At 43.1% G+C, this 22,316-nt stretch overlaps 1 long non-coding RNA gene across 4 annotated transcripts in view; it reads left to right on the forward strand.

Annotated features, from left to right (window-relative positions):
* Positions 1-14,526, forward strand: part of LOC135219665 (uncharacterized) — a 116,622-nt gene extending 102,096 nt beyond the window's left edge. For 2 of the 4 annotated variants that reach the window (XR_010315483.1, XR_010315481.1), the window contains exon 3: positions 6,766-14,525. This is a non-coding gene — a long non-coding RNA (uncharacterized LOC135219665). Of the gene's footprint in view, positions 1-6,759 lie in introns of all 4 variants that reach the window. The other 2 variants (XR_010315482.1, XR_010315484.1) reach the window with 2 other exon arrangements.
* The last annotated feature ends 7,790 nt before the right edge of the window (positions 14,527-22,316 follow it).

The raw sequence follows: 22,316 nt of genomic DNA on the forward strand, positions 1-22,316 counted from the left end.
GGAGCTGGGACCCGTTGCCACTGCAGCCGCCCCAGCTCCAGCCTGGATAGGAGACCTGTCAGCTGTCCTGAGGAAGTTGGCGAAGAAGAAGTCCAAGAAGAGATAGGTGTTATCATCATCTTCTTTGTCTTCATTGTCAACTTCTGCCACCTCATCCCCTTTGACTTCCAAGCCACCCCAGCCGAGGAAGAAGAAGGTGCCCCCCCCCCCCCCAAGAAGTCTCACACAGAGACTTCTAAGGGTCTGTCTCGCTCCGGTGAGACAGGTGGGTCTTCCGCTGGTCCTCCCGCTCCTCTGGGAATGGGGCCTGTCTCTTCTTCTTCAGGGAAGAGGAAGACTGGGACCATGGAGGTACCAGCAGTGGCTGGTACCTCCGCTCCCAGTTCCAGAGGTTCCACCTCCAGACTGGGAACCGTCTCAGCTGCTTGTCAGCGAGCATCACCGAGTGTACGGTCACCTGCTGGTGACCGTGCAGCCAAGGTCCAGACAGCTGGGTACGCTCTCCATGAGGATGTTGCTCGCTTTCCTGCGTTGGTGGATGCTACCAGTCACCTGACCGTCAATCCCATCAGCGTGATCGGATGGTTCACACGGCTGGTAGCAGCTCCCCTGACTCACGAGACCAACACTACCATCCTTGGTCCAGCACTTCTCTGCAGGGAGATCGCTGGTCCAGACCTGCATCTTGATCACCACCGCGGGTTGGCGATCAAGTGCGGTCCTCCCTTATGGTCCAGCCACAAGAGCCTATGAGCCTGGTTCAGTCTTGGGACCGGACAGATCATACGTTTAAGTGGTTAGAGGAGACCACAAGGGGTCTTGCAAGGTTCTTCCTCCTGAAGGAAGAGTGTCTCGGGAGGTGATCGGCCTGGATGGACCCGACAGTCCATCGCCTCAGAACGCGATCACCCCTAGATACACGGGTCCTTTGCAGAGGGCATTGCACTGATCTGTCAGCACAGCAACCTCAGGGAAGGATCGGTGGTTGCTCCCTCTGATCGTCCATCGAGGTTAGAGTTGTTCTGAGGACCTAAGAAGGAATCCAGAGCAACGGAGGGGCTACCCCGGTCTTCCTTGGCTGACGGAGTGCTGGACCAAGTGAGCGCCCTTGTCTCCGGACAAGAGGCCTCACTCAGGGCCAGCAGGTAGGGACAAGCTGCTTCCCCCTCCTCTGCCTTGTCAGCGGCGTTTCTACGTGCCTTCGACAGACCCATTATCGACTAAGCAGGTTGATCCGGAGTTAGCTCGCCTAACTCCGGGAGTGCCTCTTCAACACCTGCTGTCAGAGAACCTTTGGTTCTCACAGCAAGAGGCATCGGCTCTGGAATCCCCTGCCATGGCAGCTTTCAAGGCCGTCTCTTGGCTAGATCTGTGGTCCCTCACAGTATCCAGAGTCGCAGCCTCCTCGGGAGCAATAGTTCCTCAGGAAGACTCAGCGTTCAGGAGACTCAGCCAGTCTGGAGGTAGGGCTATCTCCTACCTCGCCAACCAGACGGCCAACCTGTGGGTCAACCTGGTTTTGAGAAGAAGGGATGCAGTCCTGACTCGCGTAACCAGGGTGGCCAGTCATGAGGTAACGTTGGGTCTGCGGAACAGACAGTTGTTGGGTTCCTACTCTCTCTTCTCCAGAGAGATGGTGGACGCTGCGGTGGAAAAGACTAGAGCTGAGGACAGTGATCGCTTAGTACACCAGGCAGTTGTGAAGACTTCTGGGCAGTCTCACTCATCTGCAGCTAAGCCTCAGAGCTTAGCTAGTGCTTCCTCCACTCCCAAGACGTCAGTACCTTCTAGGGTAGAGCGATGAAAGACCCAGCCTTCCTCTTTTGCTTCGAGAGGTGAGCATCAGCCCTCCTCTCAAGCCTCCTTCTCTCGCGGGAAAGGAGCTAAACGGAAAGGGAAGAGAGGGGAACACTAGGGACGGCATTCCCTCTCACCTGCTGCCGGAAGTGGAGGGGTGCCTGGCAAGCCATTGGGCAACTTGGCATTGCTACGGATCCGAGACTTGGGTAGTGGATCTCCTTCAGGAGGGATCTCTATTTCCCTTCATGTCGAGGCCACCCCTCACCTTACACCCGGTCCACCTTCAAACATGCGTTCCTGGTTCTGCCAGGGACGTAGCACTGACTGGAAAGTGCAGACCATGCTGCGCAAAGGAGCTGTGGAAATCGAGCGAGATCAGTCACCGGGGTTCTACAGCCGACTTTTCCTGGTGGAGAAGTCTATGGGGGCCTGGAGACCAGTGATAGGTCTCTCTTCCTTGAACCGTTTCATTTGCCAGACTCAATTCACAATGGAAACGACACACTCAGTGCTCGATTCTATCAGGGAGAATGATTTCCTGCTTTCGGTGGCCCTGAAGGATCCATATTTTCAAATACCCATCCATCAGTCCTCCAGGAAGTACCTTTGCTTTATCCTTGACAAGACTGTTCCAATTTAGGGGACTTTGTTTCGGTCTCTCAACCACCCCACAGGTCTCCATGCGAGTGTTCTCTCTGGTGTTGGCTTGGGCACATTCAGTTGGGATACGTCTGATGAGGTATCTCAATGATTGGCTGGTCCTGGCAAGTTCTCGCTCGCAGTTTCTACAGGACAGATCACCTCCTCGACCTCTGCCACGAGCTGGGGATCGTGGTAGATTTCGAGAAGTCAGATCTCAAACCCAAGCAGAGGATAAAGTACCTGGGTATGCTGATCGATACAGTAGCACCAGAAGTCTTCCCCGCAGACTCGCGGATCAGCAGGTTCAGGGAAGCAGGTCAATGGTTCCTGTCACGACAGGAACAGTCAGCTCAGCAGTGGCAAGTTGTGATCAGTCACCTATCATCACTAGAGAAGTTAGTCCCTCATGGGCGTCTTCACCTGTGGTCTCTGCAATGGAGACTAAAGGAGTGCTGGTCACAGGTGCGGGATCCGCAATCCTTCCTGGTTCCTCTCATTGAGGAAGTAAGGGAGAATCTGGCATGGCGGCTAGACGACAGCAACCTCTTAATAGGATTGCCGCTTCGCACTCCCCTTCCGGAGATGCTTCTGTTCTCAGATGCATCGACCGAGGGTTGGGGCACACACCTGGAAGAGTTGCTGGTTGCAGGAGTGTGGAACCATCACGACAAGCACCTTCACATCAACATCCTGGAACTCAAGGCAGCGTTTCTTACGCTCCAAGAATTCCCGGAACGGCTGATGGGACACTCAGTGGTGTTGATGAGCGACAACACCATGGTAGAGATATACGTCAACAAACGGGAGCCTAATGTCCCTCCCGTTACACCAGTTGACGTTGAAGGTGCACGAGTGGGCTGTAGCTCACTCGGTAGAGCTGTCAGCCAGATACATTCCAGGCAAGAGGAATGGAGTGGCAGACAAGCTCAGCTGCCAAAATCAGGTGATAGGGACAGAGTGGTCCCTACACCCAGACGTGGCGGAAAGGTTGTTCGACCTGTGGGGGGCGTCCAGTATTGGATCTGTTTGCCACCCGGCACAAAAGAAAACTTCAGGTTTTCTTCTCAGCTGTGCCGGACCCATGGGCGGCTGCAGAGAATGTGTTCCAACACCCATGGGACAACCTCGTAGTGTACACCTTTCGCAAGGTGATCAGCAGGGTGCTGGTCACCAGCAATCTTAGGATTATTCTGGTGGTATCCAAATGGCCTCAGGCCGTTTGGTATCCAGACCTGCTGGCTCCTCTCTTGGAGGCACCGGGAGAGATTTCCCCATGACACAACCTGCTGTGTCAACCGCTTGTAGAATGGTACCACCGGGCAGTACATTCCCTGTGTCTTCAAACCTGGCGGTTATCCACCATCTCTTGCAAGCAAGAGGCTTTTCTTGCCAAGCAGTAACAGAGATGGCTGGATACCTCAGACAGTCCTCTGCAGCAGTATACCAGGGAAAGTGGTCCATCTTCTGTAGTTGGTGTCGTAGATGGGGTCTCTCTTCACTCAGAGCCAATCTTCAGCAGGTAGTGGATTTCCTGATCTTCCTTCGCTGAGAGAAGCTCCTCTCTGTCAAACACTCGAGGGGATGGGGGTCAGTTACACTCGATTTCATCCCGATTTCAGAACCCTTCGGTCCCTGACTCCAGGTTCAAGTCCTTCACGATTCCCTCCCTAGAGGACTTTACTGGTAATGATACGGAAGAGATGCTACTTTGTCCTGTTAGAGTGCTAAGGCGCTATCTGAAGAAAACTCGACACCTTATGCCTGAGTGTCGATGCCTCTTCGTAAGCACTGGGGTGACCAAGAAAGAAGTGCCCAAGAACACTGTTTTTTTCTGGCTTCGTGAGGTGATCAGGAAAGCGTACGACTCCAAGAGGAGTGCTGACCCCAGTACCTTTCATCCGAGAGCCCATGAAGTTGGTATTGGTCCAACCCTTGCATTCCGCAAGAACTTGTCAGTTGCACAGGTGCTGAAGGCAGGGGTGTGTTTCAACCAGACCACCTTCACCTCCTTCTTACCTTCGGGATATTGCCCATAGGTCCTTGGACACTTTTCCTTGGGACCCATGGTGGCTGCTCAACAAGTTGTGTAGCTTACCCAGCTCCTTTAACAGGACAAGGTTGCATCTCGTCCTCGTGGTACACATAAATGGAGAATGAATGAGAGTGTGACTGGCTCCTCTTCCTTCTCTTTTCTTCCCTCTTCCTGCAGGCAAAGGGTAGCGGTCGTCACATGCTGGACAGGACAACGGTGCAGGTAAGCTACGTAACTGAACTCCATTCTGTCTCTTTAGTTAGGGATAGAAGCGTTTATCCGTCCCTTCCCTAGCAAGGGGGAAAGCGGACAGCAGTAAGAGACAACCCAATGCTTTATATTTGGCTTCTTACTTATGACTTAAAGTTCTTGCTTGCTATTCATAAGAGGTACGCATGCCTCCCTCTTATGAATTGGTCCAGCGGTCTGGCCACTGATCCTGCAGTTCTCACTTCGATCAGTTGGACAGAGGCTAGGTTCCCCCCTTGCTTTTACGACCAGGGAGGGAACCCAGTTTGGGCGAACACCAGTCTGTTTACAAGACTCAGATTCCTCCCACCAATAAGTGAGTCTTCCTTATGTAAAGAACCGATGGCTTGTATAATGAGTCTGAACAAATCACAATTTTTGAAAGTAAATTTTATTTTTCCTAACTATACAAACCTTAGGTCTTTTACATATAGGCCCACCTCATGCCACCCCTCACTCTGTTCCTGGGCCTAAAGCAAAGTGGAATGTTTACATCCAGTCGGGCGGGGCTCCCAACCATCGGACAAGCAGTTACTGCCCAACTACCTTGTCATTAAATCTTACGACCGGTCCAGCTAGTGCTGATAGTAATTCCTTATGTAAAGGACCTCAGGTTTGTATAATTAGGAAAAATACAATTTACTTTCAAAAATTTTTTTTTTTCTTACTTGCTTTGCGTATCACGAGTCCACAATATCTTGACTAAGAAATAGAATACGTAAAAAAGATAGCAAAAGATCTCTGCTACCCACCTCATATAATTGATTATGTCATCAAAAAAGCTCACAAAAAGTTTTATAGTGTTGCTAGTAATGAAATAGATATTCCTAAAAATGTACTTAACTTGCCTTACTTTCGTGGATTTGAAACCATAAAATCAATATTTAAATTGTTTAATGTTAACTTTGTGTTCTCTTATAACAATACTATTAAAGATATGCTAATTAAGAATAATATCATTTACAAAATTCCTTGTAAGGATTGCCCGTCTTTTTACGTTGGTCAGTCAAGTAAAGATTTATGTTTATGTATTAAGCAGCATTTGTATTCAGTTAGAACTGCCCAGACTTCAAATGCACTATTTATCCATCTGAGCGAAAAATCTTATTGTATAAATTGGGGCGATACCTCTGTAATTGCAAGGTCTAATGATTATGTTTCAAGAAATTTACTGAAATCAGCAATGACACAAATCACTAATAAAAGCAACCTAAATCTTAGTCTGGGATTGTACCATTTGGACCCATATATTTATAAAAAGTTTATGAAGGACCTTAAAATAAATGAACTACTACTAAATAAGTCCCACATGTATATAGTTCTCTCTCTCTCTCTCTCTCTCTCTCTCTCTCTCTCTCTCTCTCTCTCTCTCATGCTCGCTATATCTATATCCTATTTTTGTCATTTCACTCATTTTTTGGAGCATTTTTGTAAATTTCATGTTAACTAATACAAAATGTATTCTTTTTCGATTAAAATTTACCTTGATAAGGCACAGTGCCTAAATCCTTAATCTATTTTTTCGAGATGTTACTAAGTCGTATATGCCTCCTCGTTCTTCAAAATGTATTGTTTTCCTGATAAATCATCTGCTGACCACGTGTGTGTTCCTCCAAGGTGTGGCTGCCTAAAATCTCTAATCTTGCTCTCAGGCGTTTTTTCATTTCCTCCGTGGTAACACATTTATTTATACATAGCATCACGTTTTATATACTTCGTGATCAAGTTATTCATATATATATATGTATGTATGTGTGTGTGTGGATATTTATATGCTTATGTCCGTGCACTGCAAGGGTGAGCTAAATGTCTTGCATATTTAGGTTCTGATGACCTTTCTGTGTAGGTGTATGAAGCAGCTAATATTATTAGTTTTCTGCACAGGAAGTTATTCTTGGCTTAGTAGGTAATCTGTGAATGTGGCAGTCAACATTGTCTTGTTAATGTTCTAGAGCTGTTACGCGTTAGGGGAAGGGGCATAATTAAAGTTGAAAAAAAAACATTTGAGTTCACAGGTAAATTATCTCTTTTGTCAGTTACAGACGGCAGAATGTAAAGACATCCGACCAAAGTGTGAGGAGAAGAACATGACGCATGTTCACTGTCTGGTGAAGCGGGACGTTAATCAAACCATACACAATGAAGTCAGTGGAGTTCTTGGCATGCAAGAGCAGGCTGAGAGCTTACAGAAGTGTGGAAGTGATTGGTGGCCATACTCACAAATTGTGTGCATTATAGAAGGAACAAAGTGTTTTAACGAGCACATTATAGAGAAGACTCATTCTCAGTCCCACAAGTTAAAAGAGATAAAGGTTTGTACCGTCTTTCAGCATTTCATTAAACTCGATCTGTTGTGTATGCAGTCGGAGCATCCAGAGCAAAATGAACACTTTTCTGAGATGCTTCAGAAGTTTAACATCTCTTATCCATCTTCGGGAGTTTCAGATGCATATTTAGTGTCTGGTCATGTCCATCAAAGTAAGGATACTGAAAAAAGAATAAACCTTACATTGTTGCTTTCAGTTGGATTAGTATTGACATTCGTTATTATTGTAGTACAATCGGTCATTATTTGCTATCTTTGTCATAGAGGGCGAAAAATTTATCAAACTGTTGTACCTTCTGAAAGCCTTCCACATTAGAACTGATTGTTGGATTCTAAGCTTTACAAGTCAGCTTATTCCTGATGAACAATCGAGAAACAGGAAAATTGTGTCGCATTCCAAGGTTTTCACAACATTGGAGAAGTACTTTTCAAAAGTCCAAATATGATTAGAAGTTATACGTAAAAGAATTAAACACCGAATTGGTTATTTCTTCTTACTATCTACTGGTACCGGTTCTTCTCATTTATTTTTACTCCAGTTAATAAACTTTTAAATCAGTGCTGTCAGGTAGTAAGTTGAATAAATGTATTTGTATGGTGTAATGTATTTTGAAAACTAAATTCAAATTATTCATAAACTGTAGTATATGCATTATTTGAAAACTAAATTCAAATTATTCATAAACTGTAGTATATACATATGTATAGTAATGCATAATTTATTGGGGAGTTATTAATGTTAAACCCAAAAGAATACTGATGCTATGCTTAAGGGTATTGTTTTTCTGCATCATGGTGCAAGTATGACTTAAGAAGAGAGGAGAGTGGTAAATTTAAGCAGCTTGTATTTTGGAGACTCCAAAGATTCTATATTGATAATTCACAATAAATCGATGCTTTGGATAAGTTCTTATGTTATGTATGGTACTAGAATGACGCACACTGAATTTAAGCAACCTGCATTGTTTACATAAACTGATCATTTGAGGAAAATAACATGTGGTTAGTGCTCACAATAAAATACTGAACCAAATCAGATTTGAAAATTTTACACAGCTTGAAAAGGAAAGATTAATCATTAAGATTTTGCAGCAAAACTCCCATTTTAATTAGTGTTACTTACCCAGTAATTATATAGCTGTAGTTTCTACCTCGACAGCAGCTTGAATTTCTAAAATCGCAGTTATACTTCCTCCGCTGGCCGGTAGGTGAATAGGCTCCACCCACTTTTTGGGGGTTAGAGGAATAACTACAAGAAAATACGTCCCTCAATTTGTTTCTGCCATCCTAATACCAACACGGTTTGCTCCGTGTCACCTAACTTTCTCGCTAAGAACAAGAATCCTTCTAATCCTTGGCCACACTCTTTTGTTCTCAAGAACTTGATGGATATACTAGGCCAGGAGGAAGAAGAAAGACTTTTTATGTCCTGTGGGGGCACTAAGATGTTACCTCCGCAGAAAGGAGAAAATAAGAAGACATTCTTCCTGTTTGTGGTGCTCTGTTAAAAATCCCTCTCATCCACTTTCAAAAAATGCAATCTCCTTCTCAAGCTAACGATGTGGATTTCCCTTAATGAGAGTCAAAGCGCACAAAATCCAAGTGGTAGAGACTTCCCTTGCGTTCCGTCACAACTTGTCACTTTCCACTACCCTTGTAAATACCCTTTGTAGGTCCAAATAAGTTTTTGTTGTACATTACTTAAAATAAATTGAAACAGTTTTTGATGACTGTAATTCTCTCGGTCCTCGTTTGGTAGCTGGCATGGTGTTAGGAGAAACGACATGGGGGTTGGTCCCTCTGTTTTATTCGCCTTGTATCAAGGTTGGTGAGTCAAGTGAAGTCTGGGGGTACGATGTACCTGGAGTACTCACCAGTTCATGGTTTCTAAGTGTGGTGGGTAAATGTTTTCATTTAGTGTAGGCGACAGATTTTAGTTCGCTGTTTTCTTATATGTTATTTCTGGTCTTTGCCCAGTGAACTGAGTCAGCGGTGAACTGCCATGACTACAAAGGTATCCCACTTCATGTACAGCCACTCACTGGCCATACACCCAAGCCTTCTACTACATAAGATGAGCACCAACCAGAGGCAGTATTCTCCTGCAGTAGCTCTCTTACAAGGTAAGGCACAACAAGCACTAACAGCACTAACTTTTGTCTTTTTTTTAAGAATCCTGTTATATTTTTTAATTAAGCATACATCCACAGCCCCCCATCCTTGCAATGAGTAATCAGCTGTATAATTATTTGGTAGACACTGCAATAAAAATGTAATTTTTATTATAAAATGACATTTTATTGCATACTTACCAAACAATTACATATTGATTAAAACCCTCCCTCCTCCCCACAGGTGGTTGGTTGGGCAGAACGAATTGATTACACCTGGTCTGTTGTACCTGTTCCTCCCTTGAGTTAGGGGGAGATTCTTTCACCCACGTTAGCGATGGCAGCACCACCGCGAAGTTTGAATTTTGGTCTGCCGCATAGGAACCTACACTTGTATGATTGTTTGGTAAGTATGCAATCAAATTTCATTATAAAAATTACATTTTTATCATACGATATCAATTAATCTTAGTTAATCTTGCAGTATTAATATTAATATTTGAAAATTAGTAAAAAATTTTTGTATCATAAGAATGTATTTAGTCATGAAAATAACATCAAAATACACTAATTAATGAATATTTATCACCAGAAGAACCTGTGATTAGGCAAATTTCCTGTGAATAATGGGTAGATATGGTCCAAAGAAAAGTCCTTGAATAGGTGAGAACACGAATACGGAGGTTGACAGTAAGCAAATGTAAGCGTTTTTGTGGGGTTCTACATATTCGTGGATTCTAGTTTTGGGTGGGGGAGTCTGGAATGCATCCCTGCGAGTATGAGGAATCCACTGTACCCTCACAGGACCAAGAAGATCAGGGGACCAATGAGCAACTTATGGTGCTCAGTCAAGAATCCTTCAAGGCCTTTATCGAATATTGTTTTTCTAACTTGAAGCTGAAGGCTCATGAGGTGAGAGCAGTGGCAACCTCATTAGCCTTCAAACATAAGCTGTCTCTGGTCTCTATCTTGCAAACAACTTAATGGAGATGTAAGTCTATTTTTGCAATGCATTATCTTAAAGAGATCTTAACTACTTATGATGATTGTGGAACTCTGGGACACTTGTTTTGGCTGGATCACAAGCTTAAAAAACAAGTGGCAAATCATCGCCCCCCCCCCACATTAACCTAATCATTCCAGCTGCCAAACTCACCCTCAGTCACACTTTCCTCTTTACACTACAGAATACAAGCAGGACAATTGACCTACACCTACACATAGAAAAAAAACAAACACATGTACTTACCAACCACTCCAGATACACCGGGCTATGCTGTGCTGTCCGCTGGTCAAGGTCACTGAGACACCAACAACAACAACAACCAAGAAGCACAACACCACAACCCAACAAGACAACTGCCAAGGACCCCAACCCCACAAATCAACAGCACAACACCCAAGGAACACAACCACAACTCAACACCACAGCAAACAACAAGGAACTCAACAACACAACAACAAACAAAGAACACAACCACAACAAAAGACCACTGCACAAACAATCACTAAAAAAAACTCACAAAAAGGCAACACATACACCCACTAACAACACCAAGGAATCACAAAAACAACACAAAAAAGCAACACACACACCCACTAACATTACCAACAACAACCCTCAACCATAACAACTCGCATATAATCCAACAGAAACTCACATGCAACTCAACAAAACCTCATAGCACAACAACTCTTAAGCAACCAACATCAAACCCAACAACAATCTGCAACAAACCAATAACACACTACTTGAATAACTTCAATGCCCTCAACACTTTCCACAGACCGCTGCCAACACTACTGTCTATCACCAGCTCTCACCAAAGACTGACCAAAAGACTGACTAAAAACACAGAACTCTAAACTCCAACATCACCAGCAGACAACCCAGAACTCACCAACAGCCAATTCAGCCATTAACCATCCAATCACCAACTACCCTCTCTCTCTCTCTCTCTCTCACACAGATGTCAAATGGAACTCCATAACTCCTCCATATTGTCAGTAGCAGGTACAATTGTAGGGGAGGAAGTGTGAAGACATATGATCAACCAAAGCATACCCTAGAAACTTTGTTTTATATTGGCATGCTTTACTTTTTATTTTATTTAAGGCAATGAAAATTTATTTGGTAAATAGGCATTATATTTGGATATTAATGTAATTATGCTTAGCCTCGCGCAGGGCTAGGTTTTTAACCTTTGTTATTTGGTTGTGTTGTTTGTGGTTTAATTGGTAGCAACCTCCTCAGCTGGGAAGTTTCTGTGTTGGTCAAGGTGTCTCACAGCTACACCAGTGCACCACTATGCGTTGAGAAGAGCCCTCATTAGAGGCAGTACCTCCTTGAAGCGGCTCTCTCCCCAGGTAAGGAACAATTGAAGTTTAGTGAGGCTCTCATGAAAATAGGTATTTTATATTTATATTTTTAGGAAGTTTATGAATCCCCACCACCTATCAATGTGGGATTCAGCTATATAATTATGTACTGAGTAAGTTGCACTAATAAAAATTATATTTTTATAATAAAATAAAGTTTTATTAGTACTTACCCAGTAATTATGAATAGAGCCCACCCTCCTCCCCTCACATGGACAGTTTTTCTTTACTAGAGGGGAAACAAATTGAGGTATTTTCATGTAGTTACTCTTCCCCCCAGAAAGTGGGGGAGTGTATTCACCTAACTGCCAGCAGAGTAAGTATAACAGCGATTTTGGAAATTCAAACTGCTGTCGAAGTAGAAACTACAGCTATATATTTACTGGGTATGTACTAATAAACTTTATTTTATTATAAAAATGTCATTTTTTCCCAAGTGATAAGATTATTTAAGTAAATGTTACATACTTGGATTTGAATATTGTCATGTCCAATTTCAAGGGAGTTCATGATCATGAATCTGTAATATCTTTAACTGATTCTCATCAGTGTTCATTTTTAGCTTTAGTTTAGTGTCTCCATGTCACGAAATAACATTCCACTTGTTTAATTAAGTGTTTCGATTTTTGTAATGAATGGAAAATTGCATTGCTTAAATTCAAATTCAAGCTAGTCTGGAAAGTAACATTTTGGTCTAGTTTGAAGTTCTTAAGAAATCATTATTTATATGCAGAACAAACCTTGGTCCAAACTTTAGGATAAATCTTGTAGTGCCAGCTGGAAACCGAAATTAGGCTCTCTCCAACTTCACTGAAAGACGGTACTTCTCCACTAGTGGACGATAGACAAATCAGTAAACCTCTCAGCCAGGTATATCCCAGGCAAGAGGAATTTGATGGCTCACAAAGTGAGTCGTCAGGGTCTTGGGACAGAGTGGTCCTTACATGATTTTTGTCTTCCTTTAACCTGTTATTCTTAGGTAGACTATTGTTGCAACACTTATTACTTTAGCCATTGTACTTGCTTAATATGCACCCTAGTATTTAAAAAACTTTGCAAGAGATTGAATCATGTTGTTTTCACTCATGCATTTACACTGTACGACATGATGACACTTAAGTGGCATAAGTGAGATTGATGGTCTTACTTGAATCTGGTAAACTTATTTATGTGGAGATAGCAGAAGGCTTTTCCATCTTTGGGAAAGACCAAATGATAGATCTGTTTGCAACAAAGTTCAACCGAAAGGTGGAGGTCTTCTGTTCAGTTATCCCAGGCTCCTGCTATGGCAGAGGACACCCTTCAACATCCCTGGGACAGTCGAAGTTTATGCTTTCCCTCCCTTTTGCCCGATTCATCAAGTTTGGAATGTTGTAATGTCTTCTTGGAATCTCAGAATGTCCCTTGTAGCTCCATGGTTGCCTCATGCAGAATGGTATCCTAATCTGCAAACCCTTCAGTATGTTTTTTACCAGTTTCCAGTTGGCACTAGAAGATTTATCCTAAAATTGAGACTGAAGGTGTTAGCTATGAAAATTACAAATTAATAAAAAAAATTGTCATTTTTTCAAACCTGTTATATTTCAAACCTACCTAGAGAAAAACCTTATTCATAGAAACTTTTTTTTTAAGACAATTCATGCTGTGTGATACCCGTGGACTTGAATAATCTGAATAAATGAGATCTTTTGTACATAAAAAAAAGTATTTATGTGCCTGATGTCTATGCTATCATTAGATAATGTTTGTCTTTCTTTAACCTTTTATTCATAGGTAGTCTATTGTTCCAATACTTTGTACCTTAGCCATTGTACTTGCTTAATATGCATCCTAGTATTTAAAAAACTGTGCAAGGATTGAATCATGTTGTTTCCACTCATGCATTTACACTGTACGACATGATGACATTGAAGTGGCATGAGTGATATTGGTGGTCTCACTTGAATCTGGTAAACTTATTCATGTGGTGTTTTTGTGATCAGATCACAGTTTCTATCAATTAGATTACTTTTATGTGATTCATTCCAGTTGATCATTTAATTTATATTCAGCATTTGTATGGATGCTTGACTACATAATACGATATTTCAACCACTGCCTTTTTCTAAACACCACATGGTGATCAGTTTACTGGTGAGCCATCATTACTGTTGACGACAGTTGATAAGTGGTCACTAGTGTGCTAAAATGCTGATCAATTCAAATTAAATTTAGTCATATTCAGAACTAATTGCAATATTTCTAATGACATGCAAATCATGGTTCCTTTGTGTTATCTTCATTTCCTTCTACAGATGCTATCAGATTGCCTTTAGCATTTGCTAAAATGGCTCCCAATGTAGCGTGTGTACTGTTAAAGAGCCGGCTAATTTAGCTTTTTGAAAATCAGTAAGGCTCAGTTTTTGGTATCCAATTACTGACCAATTCCTTTGATAACTTGCCCATACAAAATAATGGAAAAGATGGTCAATATAGGACTTGCTTGACAGTGGATGGTCTATCCACCTCTTTTGCAGCATCTTGGATAGTGAAAGTTGAGCATAAAAATTATCATGTCATTGACCAAATTGTAAAGTTAGCAGGTATGAATGTGTTCTATTTCTCATGTAGTAAAACTTAAGTTTTTCATTCTTGTTGTCTTCATGAGGTACATTGGTTCAGATATATATACCTGAAGTGACAAATTCTTTCAAGGTGTAGAGGTCCTCTCTCTGGAAATAAATTTTGATCCCAGTTTATTGGGCCCTCATCTAAGTAGGTGAAAGCCAAATGTTTGGTGGCCATGAATATTTTCAAGGCTTTATCTCAATCATCAGTTAATCAAACTCTGCTGAAATTATTCAAAGCCTTGCAGGAGAGAGACACTCTGGGTCTTGAAATGAGCAAATTTTCCCCTTGAAAAGCAATGGGAATTGGATTAAACCATTCCAAACCTCCAAGAATACAGTGAATAAAAGCATTTTAACTCCTAATTTAATAAATGTAGCATGCAGAAATTATAAAAAAATAAATGAAATAGATGAAAGAAATCTTACTGAACAATATACAAACCATCGATCTTTTACATTAAGAATTACTTTCAGTGAAGCTGGAATGACCATTTAACTTGCGAACAGGGTGGTTAGTTTGTTAACTACTGTCTGGTTGGCGGGAGTCCTGCCTGCCATATGTAAACATTCCAGTTTGCTTTTGGACATTGAGTGATGTGGATGCGCATCTCCTCCCTCTGCCCAGCTTGTCATTTCGATGTTTTCCCAGTTGGGATCTTTCTGTGTATTGTGATTTCTTGCTTGATTACTTGTGTGTTTGTTATATCTTTTTTATGCAAATCCATGAACCATCTAAGCCAGGGCAGAAGGGCAGTGCCTTACGTTTGTGTCCGCACTATTGCTCACCTATTGATGTCGACCCTCATGTCCTCTGCACAAGTTGCAGGGGGCATGATTGCAATCCTAACTCAGCTTGTAGTGAGTGTTGTTCCTGGTCTCCAATGCAGTGGGTGAAGTTTACCAGCAGGAGGTAGTACAAGCAGAAGGCATCTAAAGTGTTGTCTGATGGTTACACGCCGCCGACTACGCCTTTGGTTGCTGACCCTTCTTTTTCATTTCTGCCTCCTGCTAAACTTCCTTGCTTGGCTGTCTCTCCTTCAGGACCAATCTCTCCCTTGTTGTCAGGTGAAGATCGTGGGGGCCTGGTGATCGGGACGAACTCGATTTGGTGGCCTCTGCTCATTCCGAGGGGGAAGCTTCTTCCTTGGGGTGAGAGGAGGTTACCTAGGTGGATGAACTCCAAGAGACTTGGATCTCCATGGGTCTCTCAGATGTTCCTTTGGTGCCAGGTCTTGCTTCACACCTGAGTTTCTGGTGGTAACACATGCCTCAGTGACCACTACCACTGCTTCTGTGACAATGACAGTGTTTGTGAAGACTACCACCTCCATTACCCTGCACCCAACTCTGATGACCCTAGCTGTGGTGGACAAGACTGCACTTCATGCTCCTGCCCAAGGCTGCACTGTAACCCTGCCACCTGCTGTTCCCGTCATGCTCCTGCTGTGCCTGTTGTTCCTGCAGTCCCTGATACTCCTGCCACTACTGCCTGCATGGGGTACTGCGATCGTGAAGAAGATATCCAAGGAGAAGTTGAAGAAGAGGTCTCATGAGGTGTCATCGTCATCTTCGTCTTTGTCTTTTTCTGCCTCCTCCCCTTCTTCTAACACCCAACAGCCGAAGAAGAAGAAGGTTGCTTCTCTCTCTCTCTCTCTCTCTCTCTCTCTCTCTCTCTCTCTCTCTCTCTCTCTCTCTCCAAGAAGCCCTGTCTATACTTCTATGGGCTGCCTTCCTCCACAGAGGTGGCAGTTGGATCTTTCATTGGCTCTCCCCTTTATACAGATGAGGGCCTTGAGTGGACAAGTCTCTAAGGCCCATGTCTCAGGACCAGTTCTGGGAAGTCCAAGACCATTGCTGTGACTGCCTCCTCCCAAGTGTCTTCGGTCACTCAGGCAGGAGGGGCTCCTATTGATCATCCTGGGCGAGATATGGGAGCTTCGGGTGCTCAGCAAGATCGAGCATTCCATCTACTACTCAGATTTTGCTGAAACCTCAAGTACTGGTGGGTTGCTCGGTCTGGTCTAGGCACAGGATGAAAGAAGGTGTTGAAGTATGCAGATGCTTCTTCACCTCCTGCCAGTACTGCATTGAGTATTCTGCCAGATTCCCAATCTAGTGCTTCAGACTTAAGGATCCAAGCACCTGGAGTTGCAACAAGAGGGTCCCCCTCTTCAGTCTTCTTCTCATCAGGAGGCTTCGGGTTTGGTTGTCGAACTGACCTGTACATGGGCCCAAATGGTCGAGGGTTGATCAAATGGGTCTGCCAAGGTTCTCCCACCTGCAGCAAGAGTGGATTGGCAGGACTACACCCTGGAAGGACTCAAGGGTCCTCTGCCCCAGAACTCGAATAACCTTGAGATACAGAGGACCTTTGCAGAGATCACTGCACTGATTCCTTAGCACAGCGATCCTAGGGAAGGGGACTACAACCACTTCTGTGGATCGTCCATCACACCTCAAATATTTCTGTGATCCTAAGAAGGAATCCAAAGCTTTGGGGCTGCTGTGTTCCAAACTTTCTGAAGGAGTACTTGAGCATGAGAATTTTCTGGTCTCTGGACAGGAGAAATCACTCAAATTGTTCAGGTAAGTACTTCCTCCTCCTCTAACTTAGCCCACCAGCAGCAAACCTGTAGGCTAACCTTGTGTCAAAGAGGAGGGACACCGTGCTGAATCAGATCTCCAGGTTTGTAGGATCCAAGTCAGCTCTGACCCTTAGGAATGGACTGTTGCTGGGTTCTGCCTTGTCCACCAACTAGTACCAGTAGCTAAGACCTCCAGGTCTTCATGAATCTCTGCTGCTCGGCCCTTGGGTCAAGCTAGCAGTTGCTCTGCCCTTGAGTCAAGCTTGTATTTACTTGTCCCCTGAGAAGTCCAAGGCTTCAAAAGGTGCCCGAGGAAACCCCCAGCCTTCTTCTTCCTCTGCCAAGAAAGGGATGCAGCCACACCCCTTTCAACCCTCTTTCCAGTTTGGAAAATGGAGCAAAGGAAAGAAAAGGAGAGGACGATAGATGCAGCATCCTCCTTCAGCTGCTGCCATTGATCGAAGTGTGCCTGTCGAGCCATGGGCAACATGGCAGTGGAACAGAGCCGAGACCTGGGAAGTAGATGCCTTTTGGGAGGGATATCTACGTAGCCAGCTCACCAAAGGATATTCCCCTCCAGGAGGAGGTACAGGAATTGCTGAAGAAAGATACTGTATAAGTCACGACAGATTGGTTCCCCAAGCTTTTACAACCACATCTGTCTCATAGAGAAAGCCTCGGGGGTTTGGAGACTGGTCATCTCTCTCTCTCTCTCTCCAAAATGCTTCATTTGGCAGACTCGGTCCACAATGGAATCGGCACGGACCTTACTCGCTTCCATCAGAGAGAACAACTGCATGCTTACAGTGGACTTGAAGGACCCACCCATCCATCCTCTGGTAAGTACAGTGCACCCCTGTATTCACGGGGGATGCTTACCAGACAAACACCCCCCCCTTCAAATAGTTAGAACTCCCTTCTAAAAATGCTTATGTGAAAATAACCAGTCCCCTGTAAGTATTCAGCTATGCACATTTTCTTTCACAAAGTTACTATTCAAGCCATCCAGTTTTCTTTTTACAAGGGAAACATTTGTATGTGCATAAATCACAAAGAGAGAGAGAGAGAGAACTGAAATACGTATGAATATTAAACAAAATTTTATACATGCTAGTACAACATACGTAAATAGGGTACTCACCATTGATGAATGTTGATTAAAGATGATGATGAATTTGCTGTGCAGTCCGATGAATGACAATGAAGATATGACTGCACAGTAAAGTAGAGGAGTTACATTTCCTCTGAGGGTGCCTCTTCACCTTCTTCAGGAGGCACTTAGGGGGGCACAAACTCAGGTGATTCAAGAGGCATTTCTCCCGGTGATTCAAGAGGCACTACTTCTGGCGACTTGGAAGGCTTTGGAAGGTCCTTCTTCATACGAATGATGAACATCGTGATTGGCAGCTGCTGTCATTGCTTCTTCATGGTGGTGAGGGCTTGATTATAGGGCTTCTATGCTGTACCAAGGATATTTGAAAACTTTAAGGAGTGTTCCATATAAGGATCCCATGCTGAAACACTCATGTACATCATTTATCATCCTCCTAATTTGGGACAGACGTTCCAAACTCAGGCCTGCTGCCTACTGATCCTGCTCCTCTCCTGAACCTGATGAATCTTCTTCTTAGCTGGCAGACTTTGTCAGTTCTTCCAAGTCCTGGTCAATCAGTGGGTCAGAGTTGGTACCAATGAGGGTGCCAACTTCATCCTCAGTGATGTCTTCAAAGCTTTCACCACCAAGGATCCTGGCCAACTGTATTGCCTTATTGATAGCCAAATGTTGTATTTCTTCCAGAGAGAAGCCCTGATGATTATGCACACATGTACCAATTGTGAATTTACACCAATAGTTCTTCACTATAAATTCAGTGTTAACAGTCCATTGCATCAACAAGGTGCTGGAGGGAGTTCCCAGTATAGAGTGCTTTGAAGGCATGGATCATGCCCTGATATTGGACACCTGTTCTGGATGGTATCCTTACTCCTGAAGAATCTTCTTTAAGGTCTCGGGATGTTTCTCGGCCGCCTCCTTGTCCGACGATGCTGCTTCCCAATGTAGGGAAACAGACATTAGGTGGAACTGTTTCTGGAAGTAGTGAAGACCTTCAGGACCTGATCCCCTCGAGTAGGATTCGTTTACGGTGTGAGGGAATAAGGGACCCTGGCTTCTGTAGGAGTGCAGTTGCTCAGGTCCAGAACATGGATCATGTTCAGCCAAGCCCAAATGTGCTAAGTGTTTCCTTGTGCACAAAGCCACTGACAAAAGATGTCAGGATTTTAAATTTGAAGATGCAGTCATATATAAAGCAAATGCAGAGCATAAAACCATATAGTATGCAAAAAGGTTGCTTGGAAGATCAAAAAGTTATGCCAGGGCACTAAAGCTACCGGCCCCTACCTCCACAGAGATCATTCCATCCAGAGCTGTAGCACTTTCTCAAGCAGTTGGTGCTGTAGCCCTGGGTCGGGTGCTCAGCTGGTTGAGGCTGAAGCACCTCCATTTCAGGCAGGATTACCGCCCTTAGAAGTAGGCAGTCCTTCTCTGGAAGAGACCCAACCTCCCCCACCACTGCTATCCACTCCACAAGTTTTGTCTAAAGCAGAGTCACTACCTGACTTAATAGACCTGGACCCTTTCCAAGGTCCAAAAATACATAGGACCTCTTCTACCTCTCCTCAGTCTACAAGGAAAAAATGTATTTTGCCTCAAAAAAAAGTCTCTTAAAACTCCACTTGGTTCACAAGAAAAACCTTGCATAGAGAAGTTAAAGGCGTGTAACACTAGAAAAGAAATTATCACAGAGGCTGATATCTACCCTCCACCTACTAATAAAAAAAATAGGAAAAGCAAAAGTGTGAAAATTAAACCATCTATATCTAGGCAATCAAGAAACATGTAAAACTTATAAATAAGTCCCTCAGGATAAGAAAATCAATTTACCTTATGTTCTTTATATCTTGAACCAAGGTTAGAAGAACATCTAGTTGATGACTGGGAAACAGTAGACAATTAGATCTGAATGATCAACATTTGGTTGATCAGTTACCAACCCCATTTTTCCTAATGGGGGATTTTAATGCAAAGCATACTTTGTGGGGGAGTTCATTTTGTGGTAGATGTGGTAACCTTGTAGAACAGCTGCTTGATGGCAGTAATGTGGTTTTATTGAATGATGACTCACTACTAGATATGATGTCCACCATAATTCCAGTTCAGCTATAGATTTGTCAATTTGTTCATCACCCCTAACATCAGATTACCAGTGGTCAGTGGATAAGTTTTTATATGGAAGTGATCACTGGCCAATGTATCTTAAATATATCCACAATATTCCTTCTGGTATTCCAAATTGGAAGATTGAAGCTGATAATTGGTCATCATATGAAAAACCTGCTCGTATAGATGTTGATTATGATGATTTCAGGTCTCCAGTCCAAGCATATCAACATCTAAGTAGTAGAAAAATTCGAAGAGCTGCTGATACACAATTCCTAAAACTACAAGTTTGCCACGCCGTTCAGTTGTACCTTGGTGGAACCAGAAATGTGCATCGGTCAGGAAAATTACTAGGACATGCTTTCACAGGTACCTTAGATCTCCCTGCGAGTCAAACAAAATAGCATATGCAAGACCCTGTGAAAAACAAAAAAGAGTAATTAAAAAGGCAAAAAGCTTATCTTGGAGTAGGTATTTATCGGAGATCTCATCCAAAACTCCATCAAACCAAATTTGGAAGATCAGAAAACTATAAGGCAAATTTTTTCCAAATCCATTACCTATCTTGAAGGACAGAGAAAGATCTGTAACAGACCAAAAAGATTTAGCAGAGTTATTTGCTAAGCATTTTGCTGATGTATCTAATGCACCACAGTATTCTGCAGAGTTTCAGCAGATCAGAAACAGGGCATCTGTTGCTCCACCCACTTAAAACAACACAGGAGCTTTTAACTTGCCTTTTACAATGGATGAGATGTTAAACGCTTTAGACAATTTTTCACCAACATCCCCTGGAGAAGACGGCATCAGATACGATATGATTAATCATCTTCCAGAGACTACTAGGATATATTTACTAAAAACCCTAAATGGTCTTTGGGAATATACTCCTGGTCTCCGTATCTGCAGGAAGAATGTATTCTGCAAGGTGCCGTGTTGACTGTCACCCTACCTGCCTAAGCCACTGGAGGTACGGTGCAAAAATGAAAGCAGGAAAATTGGGTTATTTTCAGAACATATAGCACAGGTAACTTACCCCCAGACACCACCTTGGTGCAAGCCTTCCATTAAAGTATGTGCTATAAGTGGAGGAAAGAAAGGAAAGTCAAATGAAATACTAAAAGAAGAATTTTTAGATCATGCAAGAAAGCACAGAGGCCGTAATATATTTATAGATGGTGCAAAATCAAGCAATGCAGTTGGATGTGCCGTTATTTTTGACGAAACAGTATGTAATTAAGAAGAAATTACCCCCTTCTTGCTCTGTTTTTACTGCCGAGATCTATGCTGTACTTCAAGCTGTAAAACATGTTTTCAACATAGGGTCATTTAATGAAACTTTTGTTATATATAGTGATTCTGCCAGCATTTTAATATGCCCTCCCACCATTTAGTACAAGAAGCGCAAGACTGGGCTGGTCCTTTTGCACTCATGGAAATGCATCAGATTGAGATTCTGTTGGGCCCCACACCACATGGAGATTTTAAGTAATGAGAAGGCAAACACAGCAACTAAAGAAGTCATTGGATTGCAAAATAACACCAAAATTAGCATTCCACATGGTGATTTTACAGAAATTATTGACTCATTTTAGATAAATTGCAACATTGGTGGGACAAATTAGAAAGCAAGTTTAAACTGAAGGCTATTAGACCTTATATTAAGAAATGTGAATCATCAAACCAAGCTGATCGGAGGACAAGTGTAGTTCTGACCAGATTGCGTATTGGCCATACATACATCACACACACAGGTATTTGTTTCAAAGTGGAGACGAAAGACAAATCCCACGATGCAACTTGTGCAATAGTAGGTTAACTGTGGAACATATCCTTGTTGAATGTCCTCTTTTCGATCAATTCAGCTCAACCTGTATACATGCCAGGTCCATTAGAGAGGTATTGGGGGAAAAATTTAATATAGATAATTTAGTTAATCTCACACTGTAGACACTGTTTTAGCTGTACCAGAGTAGGTCATGTTTACACACTCTTATTTCACTTTCTTTTTTCTTTATGTATCTCACTGTGCTCTTGTTCACATTGAAGTGGTGGCCAACCGCGGCAAAACTTTTGCCCTCCTTCAACATATCGAGAACTTTCACCTTCTCGCCGAGCTTCATAACCGCCTTCTCTCTTTTAGGCTCTTTGCTAGAAGGCTTAGATGGAGCAGGGTGTTTTTTAGAAGTTATTTCAAGCATTATTCACACAGATGTTTGACGATATGTAAAAAACAGTTTTGCAATTTATGTACCATGTCCGCAGGTCCTTACTCTCAACACAGTAATGCTGGGTGCATCACAGCATCAAGCTAGGAGATGCACGGTAGCCACAATTCCTTGTTTGTGAGCATGCACGGAAAA

The sequence above is a fragment of the Macrobrachium nipponense genome, chromosome 1 (genome assembly GCF_015104395.2).
Source record: "Macrobrachium nipponense isolate FS-2020 chromosome 1, ASM1510439v2, whole genome shotgun sequence".
NCBI classification, from domain to species: Eukaryota; Metazoa; Arthropoda; class Malacostraca; order Decapoda; family Palaemonidae; genus Macrobrachium; species Macrobrachium nipponense.